Source organism: Varroa jacobsoni, unplaced genomic scaffold, assembly GCF_002532875.2.
Source record: "Varroa jacobsoni isolate VJ856 unplaced genomic scaffold, vjacob_1.0 scaffold_670, whole genome shotgun sequence".
NCBI lineage: Eukaryota > Metazoa > Arthropoda > Arachnida > Mesostigmata > Varroidae > Varroa > Varroa jacobsoni.
In genome coordinates this window covers 594,521-605,756 of record NW_019213572.1, presented here as the reverse complement: position 1 = coordinate 605,756, position 11,236 = coordinate 594,521, and the positions used below count along the sequence as shown (strand labels likewise).

Sequence of the window (11,236 nt, the reverse complement as noted above, 5' to 3'; positions counted from 1 at the left end):
ACTTGACGAGGCCGCTAGATCTTCAACAGCCGGCTTCAAATGTGCCCTACGTGCAAAACTGTATTTTTATATTTTGCGGAAAGAACTATTAACTTTGGTCTATCAATATTATAGCTTAGTAACTAGTCGTTATCCGATGTTACCTCTACTATGGGTAAAAGTAGCCTTTAACCCTCATAGATTAAGAATTGATACGATTAACCTATTATACCTATGAACGTAAAAAATGTCTTCGATAGCAAAATAGATGGGCTAGTTCCGCAGCCCTTCTTGTAGTATATTCTGTAGTGGTCTATTTGCCTATTAAGTTAGGTCGAGCTTTTTTGGTTTACTCGAGTCATCTTGAAAGGAGCTGATTAGACAGTAATTTTTTTTAAAACGAGCTTGTTGTGTTTTTAACCTATCCAAGGTTGTGTTAATTCGGTGCAAATTCTTTGTTTTTAGGATTTATGCCTCTTTTAAGTGGTTTTCATTTCGTACGTGTCTATGAGAATGTTGTAGAGCTGGGTTCGACCATATTTCTGGGGTACCTCGAAAATTTCTATTAAAGCATTTTCAAACGTGTATTTTTTTTAATTATATATGAATAATTTTTAATATTAGATATTTTCTTTCATATATATATATATATATATATATATATATATATATATATATGATAGATGTAGATACTGCTTTCACAAAGTGGTACTTTGTATACGTTTCCTTGTGTAACAAGGGGGCCAAAAAATGCGTTTTGAACTATTTTCTACTTTTGTTTGAAATTTCAAGCAAGAAGAGTTTCTAGAAAAAAAAATAAGAAATTATTACGAATGTGGAGATAATTTGTAGAAAAACTCCTTCATTAATTTTCAAAAAAATAGGTTAAAAATATACATGTAGATGCTTATTGTCGGATAAAAATTAACAAAAAATGAAAAAGAAAGTGTTAAGCCTTGGCGACTTCCTCAAACAATCTTCATTTTATTATAGTGTATAAAACGAATTTTCTATACATAAAAAACTCGTCAGGCGTATGGTTTCCGTATAGCCTACTGCGAGAAACACAAAGGTCTCGGCTAACATGAAACAGTGTACAGACGTCTATGAGGTCTTGGGAGGTGCTGAAAGATATGTAATTTGCCCACTAATGTGCGTGGTCGAACCCTCCGCTTACTTACAGCTTTCCCAGGGCATTCGTCAAGATGCACACCCACAAAATATTGATAATGAAATTGAACGCGTCCTGATGACATTGGTGGAATTTTCTTGTACATCTGGTCTATTAGCAAGTGCCATTCGTAAATTCAAGAATCACGTTTGCTAATAAATGCTTGTTAATTACTGTTACCAGATGGTGTTTCCTTGTCTAAAATCGCTCGCGTTTAGAGACTCCCCTCTAAAGTCACCGACTACGACATCCCATTGGCTTACACAGGTAGGACTCACAGGTATAGGAGTAAATTCCAGATTGAGCGGTGCGTGGCTAAGCTAGTGAAATCAGTCTATTATATTTAGTACTTTAAAAACCCTGTGTGTTTACTTGTCCAACCCAAATCGTCTTTTTAAAATGGTCGTACTGACTGCAATTTTGGTAAAGTCGCTAAAGCTGGGAAGTACTATGCGTAAACTGAACCGATCGCATGAATACTTTTTTCCCGAGGGGAGTTTTTTGTTCGTAGAGCGTAATGTTAATTTCATTAAAGTGGCCGTTTCTGTGATTTTCTCGAAAATCGCTGGGAAAATTTGTATTGGAAAGTGAATCCTCTTACTCAGCAATTTAATTACAAATATCTTTTGCTGACATGACTCATAACTGATCAAATATCAACCATCATATTTTTTTAAATGTGCCAACACCCTTCCCGGAAAGCAATTTCTTTTTTTATAGAAGGGCGTGACAGCAATTTTGTTTACTTTTGAAATTGTTAATAAAATCTGAATCCTGTCGGTGTATATGAATCAGGTTTATCGATCTCATAAAAATTTCTTTTCCAAGGGACAGTTTTCCACTCATAAGGCGCAATGATAAATGAACAAGTTTTTTCATTTTTGGCTCTTTATTCGGCAAATGTTAAGAATTTTCAAGAGGACTATATTAAAAAAGTGTTTGTTTTTTCTAGCTTTGCCAAGCAGACTCAAATTTATAGTTGGGGAAACTTTCACTTAGTGGTAAAACGGTGACCCAACTATTTTCGCCAAATGGGTTGAAAATGTGTAATTGTAAGCCATATGGTTTAACTGAAGGCATACCTTCTCCGAGGTCACCAGGAACGTGATGCTAATTTGGTTAATTTGCAAAACCTTTAATGAATATGAAGCATCTGACGAGTGATCCATATTTTCAGATCGGATGAATACATCCTTCCGGGTAGTAGGGTTAACTGTATCGGAAAAAGGGAATATATGCAACAAAGTGTCGAGGTTATAACGTCCTTTAAATGAGAGGGTAGAATTAACCCTAGAAGTGCACGAAGTAAAATCTTAAACTGGCGCCGTGTTTACAATTGAAAGTTAATACGCACAAATGGAGTAAAATTTATTGGAGGTATTTCGGCGGTTTCGAAATTCAATTATTTCTTCGAATAGCAGAGTGCGATACGTGAAAGGGTTAATTGTCCCTATTTACGGACTGTGTACTTTCGTCGGTCAATAGGAGATTTCAGGCGGCTTAATTTAAACGTGATCGTAATAATCGGGTTAGCGATGAACCTGTGAGAGGGCCAAAAAATTCGACCACTTGTACTAAACAACAGTCGTCGTGAGGTTAGAAAGAATAGGCTAGCAGAATCTGTCATGGCATAGACTTGAAAAAGCGCTGTAAAAACAGCCTAGGCAAAATGAATCGGGACATCTATTAATAACTACTGTAGATAAAACGTCAATTCACCAATGGACTTTTGAGGCCGCGTTACAATTCTATCAGTTGTAACTGCAGACAGTGAATCGGCCTCGCAGAAAGCGATGGTGGTCGTTTTTTAAGGCAGACATACAATACAAATATCCGATACAAAAAATAGGAAAAACAAAAATGGGAGCATGCTACGCATCATTACTTGACAACCTGAAATTATGGAAATACGGCCACATTGAAGGAAAAGGAAGTGTTGTTCCACCAGGACAGCGCACGGTCGCACGCTTCAGTACTCGCTACAACCAAAATCCTCGAATTGAGGTTTGAGCTTATTGATCATTGTATCCACCAGATGTGACATTCAGCGACCTTTTTCCCTAGCTTGAAGTTTTGCGCCGAGACAAAGATTTTTATCAGGAAAGAGGCCATCACGCTAAAAGCGCGTGTTTTGCAGGCCAAAATGTCAACTGCTATACGGACGCATTAAAGAAACGGAAGTATAGCAAGGAAAAGTGTGTAATCTTTACAAGAAGCAGTTTGACCTTATTACCTACCTTAAACTGGCTGTCAACAGGTAGTCTTCCTACCTGATGGGAGTCGCCTTTAATCAAACTACATGAATTCACAGGTCAAGAGAAAAATTGAAGAGGCAGCCCAACAATACAACTCTTCTCTTTCGAAATAAAAGTGCCTTTTGAACATCGCAATGTATCGTAATGCTTAGTAGAGCCTGTTACATTAGATGATTTTTTAATTTGCACTATTCTTTACTTGCGGATTATAGAAGTCGAAGGATGCTAGAAACGGGAGTAGAGCGAAAACGGTCGATTAGAAAGGAACTGTACCATGACATCTGGGACGGCTCAGAGAAATCTTTTGAACGAGAATGTAATCCTACAAGCTTTAGACAGCGAGGAATTCGTTACAAACAATATTTAAATTAATCAGAAAGTGTACTTTTTATTGTACTTTTATGTATTTTACGTGATAATGCTTTGAAAACGCGTATACGGTATAATTTATCGATGAACTGAGAAAGGCCCAGAAGCGCATATTATGTAGAGCCACTAAATATCTGAATTATGATCGCATATATCTTTGAATGTCGTCGGAAGATATGGGAGGCTTATATTTTGGCAAAAGGTATTGGTTCCCTGCCTGCAAGTATTGTGTTCCTAATATTCAAGTTTCGATCGTACTATAAGGAATAAAAGCTGTTTACCTCGTAAACCACATAGATTTTGTCATTTTAAAAATATGTGTAAAAACAAAAGTAATATTCCTTAGGAACTCGACGAATGGCTCGACCAGTAATGGTAACTTTGCGTATGACACACTGCAATTCATCCTGCAACGCACTTAAAAGTTTAGCAGTAACCGAAGCTGACAAAAATGTAATTGAAATCGCCTACAACCCATAGCTTTATTGAGTATATCCATATCCTCTATACCACGGTTCGGTTTTTTAATGAACAAAACTCCTGAAGAATTACCATGCAAGTTTAAAAAGAGTCATCATTACTACTATTTTTTGCCTCTTAACATGGTTTACCTATGTATATTTTTATTTTATCAAACACTAAATCTGCTTTTGTGCTGACGGGGTCGAAAATCCTAGGTAGTCTATTCGTACTGCATAAATAGCATTTCAGATAATCAGACACTTACCAGAAAAACTAAAATCTAAAAGATCGTAATCTTGTCTTGAATTCGGCAATTTCCATTTTTTGTGGCAATGATGAATATGTATAGCTGCGGTAATCTATATTAAGAAGGGACCGCGCCGAGCCTTTCTGTCATGTTAAGTAGCTCTTTTCTTGTATCATACTGATCATTGATGAAATAAACAGCCACATTAAAAGAAAAGCTCTTCTTCATTTTTGGGAATTTTTTAGAATTCCTAAACTTATATGTTCCCCAACGGAGCCTTTATATATATATATACATATTTGGACGTTTTCTTCTAAAGGTGTGAATAAGAAAATCGTTGAGGCTAATGCGGGATATGAGTTTGTGAAAAAAAAAATTAAATGTAAACAACGTATTTTGTTAAAAAAAAAATATTTACAAGCTGGCTCGGTACCAGCTGCACATGCCTCCCCGGTCCAATTTTCTCTCATTCAAATAGTCTTCGACTTTTCGAAGGAAAAAAAATTGTAGGTAATTGAATCTGATGAATATGAGTACGACAAAGTGTTTTGAGGCAGCTGATGACAGCGCACTTTCCCGAACTTTAAGTCTGTTCCTCAGACAATCCTCGCTGTAAACCTTCTTGCTTTTCAATGATATTTTAAGTCTCATGTCTCTTCTATACCCTTCGGTAAGCTTCCTGAGGGTGATTTCGCGATTCCTTAGTACGACTTGTTTCACTTCTCCCACGTTTTCGCCAGTACCTACAGTGATGGATCCCTCAGGGCGAAAATCGTATTCGACGCTCTTTAACAGGTCGTAAAACCTTTGGCATCATTCTTTTAGCTTTTCTAGCTCATGACTTTTAGCTTTCAAAAAGTTTTCAATAGCACTAAGAAAAGTGCTCTTTGTATTTAAATTTTTTTTTTTTTTTTCAGAAAATGGTATAATGCCGAAAGTCACTTATTTCAAAGTTGCACAATACAAAGCACATTTTCCAATGTTCTCATATGCGGCTTGTGAACACTAGGCAGACAAGAGAGGGGTTTGGCCACTCATCGGAGTTCAGCCAATTAAAATCATGTGTTTGTTATTCAGTACCCTTTAATATGAGTATAAGTGTTTACACAGAGACATATGAAACGGGATATCTGTGTCTACCAAGCAAGGGATTTGGATGAGCTGAATCGATATGTAGTTTTAATCTTCATTCAGGGTCTGAGAAGGCTATTTGTGTGCAAATTTCGTTTACTTATAAAAATTAATACATCATATCTCATTTGTTTTCTCAAACTGGGTAGCAAACAATCCAAAAACAATGGAATTCTTGTTAGTAATATGCTATTTCTTTATATACGAATGTGAACGGAAGCCCGCTTAAGGCGTTAATGCCGCTGCCAGAAATCATTCTGACTGTATGGATACATTCGCTCAGCGATCATCTGACCGTAGCAGCAACGTGACCGCTTAGCAACTTCGACTGGACGGCGGGATGACGTGCCGACCGGGATTCCCGTAGCTGTCGACTGCGAATAGTTAGAGTTAATCCTGTTACTTCTGCAAAAATAAACATGCACCCATAATCCGGATGATGAAAATGCAACCATAGGAGACGAAGGCGGTGGCAGGTACAAATCTTAATAATTTCATTTATAATTCACTTGTTAATATAAAATTTGAGTCTATCAAGGTACAAAAACATTAACCTCAACAACGACTACTACATGTTTAATTATTAAATTATTTTTTTCCTAAATAAAAAATATAAAAATATAAATATAAATATAAAAAATATAAAAATATAAATATAAATACCAAAGTGAATTCCAATGCAGTTCATAAAAAGAATAAACTCTTAGATAAAACGAAATAAAAGGAGAAAAAATTAATAAAATTAATCTTTAAAGGAATTATCATTTTTGGTTGTTGGTACTAAAAAAAGCTCTGAAATGTAGTATGCTGAGTGCCAGACGAAGCGTAACAGTGATCAGTGGTTTATATCTTCGTGTCAAAGCAAGACCGAAGTCAATTACCTTCAAGGAAGCGCGAAACCTTTGTGACAATTGGAACCTCAGTTACATGGGCAGATGAAAAGACAAACGAATATAGCGAAAGGGCCAGCATAGAATCCTCCGGTCACGAAGCACCCGTGAAAATAGTCTCCTCCTAATCAACGTAGGACACACAAGTAAAACAATTTGGAGGGTATGCATGTCAATGACCAAACAAAGCGTTTCAATGAATAAAAAAAAACGTGCGCGTAAACCGAATAATGAGTGCTCGGTTGTTTCGTATGAAGAAGAGTGAGATCGATATATTTGCTGAGTAACATCGTAACGCACAAGGCTTTACTAAGATTAGGATCGAATTTGCACCTTTTTAGGATATTGGTTCAAAACACGAACTGCATGTACTAATTATACTAGAGAACCGAATAGGTAGTCGAAATAAGACAGAAAGTAGGTGCCTGTTGAAACAATTCGTATTCTCTTAGTTGGGTTACTTCTTCAAAAGTCGAATGTATCTTCATACCGCTCCATTACCAGGCTAACATTACAAGAGAAACGACTCAAATACTAGTAAACATTTGCCACATACATAAATTCGTTCTTTTTCTTTAAATTGCTTCGAATGGAGCCTTTTGAAATAGTGATACACAATTTAGTGACTGAGGAACAGCTGTTATAAGAAATAGATTAGCTTTTGGTACTTTTGCCAGAAGCGCAAAGAGGCAGTCGAAACGTGAAAGAAGGCGGTACAGGAAAAATCGGTGGAGGGCAACAGCCAAACCGGAGAAGAAAGTGATGAAGCGGCAAGAATAAAGCACCATGAAGAGAAGAGCGATCGCTAGTGACGAACAATGACTATAGAGCGATCGAGAGATCCTTCGAACAGTAAGTGTGTTTACCCTAACCTTTAGACGATCAGTCATCCAAAAATCGTTCCCAGATTTTACCATTGCAGACACAGGTCCGTTGAGATAATCACTGAATGACGGGTGCTCTCTAAGTATGAAAATGTTAATGATTATAACTGCATAAAATTTTCTCGAGCAGACTTTGACATAAAGAAGCTTATACTATAAAATCCGAATGAGGCATGACAAAGAGTTATAACACCCACAAAAGACGGAACGAACCCCAGAGAGCACTTCACGAATGCTGCCTATTGATGGCTGCCTTTACTACGCATCCTAAAAAGTCAAAGCCGCAGAAGTTAAAACACTGGTGGATTCGAGAAGTTGAGCATAATCATTGCTGATGCTAAAAGAGGTCGTTACGGACATGAAGGGTAAAATCCTCAAACAGGACAGGTTGTCCAACAACTGGAAAAAACGAAAATGGTGCTGATACCTAACAGCAATATGCAACACAGATCCATCGGTTTAATCAACGCCATTGTCAAAAGTCTTAAAGTGTCAATAGAGAAATGACTTCGTCTGACATACAATGCAGCCTCAGAAAGTATAGGTCCGTGCACCCAGCAATACTGTAAGTGGGTTAGAAAGCTAAACTGGCTCTATTCCAAAAACCCGCGAGATCTATTTGGAAGTACTTTTAGATGTCAGAAACACCTTTAATGGTGTTGCGTGGAGGATAGTCCTCAACACCTTAATTAGGGAAAGGGTGCCTTCATATTTGGTCTCGATTATATCTAAGCAATTAGAAAACTGAAACATCACATAGAGCTTGCGTACGTATAAAGACGGGAGCCGCTGTTGTGGAACATGAGCGTACGATGAGGTCAGAACCTTTCCGAGAGAATAAAAATTATGGTTTAAGTAGACAATTTAGTTGTCAATATCCGGACCAGAGCTGCCCTAACAACCGAATCTCAAGCAAACAAGGATAGTTTCTTCTTTACGCAAGTCAGAACATGGCCTGGCAACTTTTAAAGCTAATTGGCAAAGTTTTACCGGAAATTTGCGTCTATTGTGACCTGGAAGCAGATAATAACTCAGACCACACCTTACTGATCTGTGTATCGCTGGAAGCCAGGAACGCAACAAAAAGAAAGATGGAAGCAAGACCCGAGAGACAGAGATGGCATGGAACAATCTGTGGACTTCACTTGCCGCACCATGAGCTCTTGGGCGATTGGCTTAATGATTGCAGCAGATGTTCTATAAGAAAGGACGTCTTTTGGCACAAACGATATAAATACAGATGGAACATAGCGTAACAGGAGAAGTAAAGGATTTGAAGGCTGATTCCGAAATAATTGAGCCAATTAATTCTTAATGTCATCGGCCCGTAGTACTGCTTGAATTTAACTAAGTAAGAAAAATATTGCTCCTAAACAACCCAAATTACCCGCGAACACTTATATCCAAAAAGGGTAACAAGAGTCGACACAATAAACCTCAGAAGTGTTTAGTCGTTTTTACGCTTAGCATATTAACAAATTGGCTTTCGCTAATCGCCCAGGCTTTCGTGATTCACAATAAACAACTTCACTATGAATAAGAGCCACTGCATAAATCTACAATTTATTTTCTGAATTTCTATATGTTCTTGGTTAACTTTTAATTCTGGTAAGAATTTTTTTTTTGATAAATGCTTACCAATATAGGTGAATTAGAAGGTGCTTCACCTCAATTAATCCATTTTTATAAATGCGGTTTCTTGTTGAAAAGACAAAGTAGTAAAAGGCGAACACGCGTGCGCTGCTTAAGGACGGGGTTTTATAGGAAACAAGTGCAGCAAGATTTCTGAGAGTTACTTCAGTCTAAAATCTTCTTTAGAGTCTAGTTCATGGAGGGTCTCTTCGATGTAACGCTTCTATTGCGTCAGAGAAAACTGCAAGCTAGAAGAGCAGTACTATAAGTGTTACTTCGATGCAGGTTTCTTTAAACCCAATTACCGCGGCGAGGTGAGATATATAAGTGAAAAGGAGATTATGAATAGGCATAGCAGATTGTCCTTTCGGTTTTCGTCGAATGTAGCAGCTGCTATGTACCATTCATAGACACGAAATACTAGGCCTACTCTTGACGAGCATGATTCAGCTGAATAACTTTTGCCAAAGGAAACTAGTGGAAAACATGAAAAGCATTATTTTTCGAGATATGATTTTGAAGATTTGATTTGACAGCTTGATCCGGAAAATTCCAGATAAAAACGTAGCGGATGTAGCGTGACAGATGTGATAGGAGCAACAGGAGAAACTCTACATATACATCTTATCATTTGCAGCTCAGACCGAGCACGAATTTGATATGATGGCAATACATCGATTTCTTGATGCTACCCTGATGTATCCCACCTCTATGCTGTCCTTTCCCCCATATATTCCTCAACGCTCGTTGATTGGCTACGATCGTCCTTGAATATCATAAAGCTTCGACTGAACGAACGCTTGCGTCTATGGCTATGTGTATGTGTGTTCAATAACAAAGTGGTAGCGTTCGTCCATTCATTGTTGTTTGCTATGCATCGTCACGTATCGCTGTCGTTAAATTTCTCTCTTTCATGTCCCTCTTTCCTAGATTGCCCTCGCTTTCTAGCTCCAGCCGTTCCAGGAAATAATCTACATTTGTATATCTGTCTGTGTCAACCTATTGAAAAACGAGTCTCATGGTGAATACATTAGGCAGCTGGGACCTAACACTTCTGTAAAAATTAGCTTGATGCTAAGTTTACCGATGTCATTGTATTGGGCAAGTCAGTTTTGTCTCAACCTTCTTCACGACGCTGATTCCGTTTTCCCATTGCTTTAGCGCCTTTGTAGCCATTACTAGGCGCGCCACGTGCCATTTGATGATTGGCTGGTTGAACCTGGTTGGTTTACGTTCAGGACTGAGATCCTGATAATCGTACTAGAAAGGTAAGTTGAACGATGTTTTTAGCCTTGCTAGACAATCAATAATTGTATATTGCTAATCATGATCTGTGGATGTAGAAGATTCAATCTATAAAACCAGGAAACGTCTACGTCAGTCACCTGTTCTTTGAACCGATTCCTGCTAGACTGTTGCGGACGGGGGAAGAAATCAGGAACACGGAAGCCACTTGCCAGATCGGTATAAGAAACGTACCAGTTAGGAGCTAGATTGCCGCAGAACACCCCTGCGCAACCGTTGGTATCGTTACCGACGTCAGGTCATGGTTGCCGTCAGTAAAGCAAGGAACCAAAAGGGCCGCAAAGGACTAGTGTCGACGGAAGGACGCTTGATTGACAAAAAAAGACCAAATGTGTCTCGATCGGGGAACGAGCGGTTATTTATTGTACAAAGTCTAGACTGTAAAAATTTAGGAGGGAAAGGCGCCTTGGACATAGTATGACGGTGAACAGAAGTACAAGGACGTTAGGACTATTGGAGGAGTGACGGTGGCGCGGCTCTTTAAAAGGTTGCCAGTCTGCGAGTGCCACAACAAGCACACGAGACTGTTGGTTCACCGAGTCACAAAAGGCGCAGTCGCGCACATATACATGAGTATTGCATAGACGCAATATGGATGACAGTCGAGCGTTGCGGCCAAGAGAGCAAACAGTTAACAGCAGCTTGTTCAGACACAATTAGTCTACGAAGGTCGTAGCCGATACACCGTCATTCTTTAGCCAACAGCCGAATGCACCAGTTTTGAATCAACATATTTTTTTGTTTCTATCTTTCTTAAAGGGCTTGCGGAAACGTGTTATTTAAAGCTGAGAATATAAAGGATTGAGATAATCAAATTGAGCCACCTTTGTTGTCTGTCACAGTAGTTTGTTTTTAGAAAAGCGGGCATTTAGCATATTGTCGATCTCCAGGGAGACAAAGGGTAGGGCGTG

General features: G+C 38.4%; 1 long non-coding RNA gene across 2 annotated transcripts in view; it reads left to right on the top strand.

The window, feature by feature from the left end:
* Positions 1-10,019: 10,019 nt before the first annotated feature.
* LOC111262512 (uncharacterized) overlaps positions 10,020-11,236 on the top strand; it is a 57,335-nt gene continuing 56,118 nt past the window's right edge. The window contains exons 1-2 of one of the 2 annotated variants that reach the window (XR_002681659.2): positions 10,020-10,288; positions 10,432-11,140. This is a non-coding gene — a long non-coding RNA (uncharacterized LOC111262512). Of the gene's footprint in view, positions 10,289-10,431; positions 11,141-11,236 lie in introns of those variants that run through there. The other variant, XR_015311937.1, reaches the window with a different exon arrangement.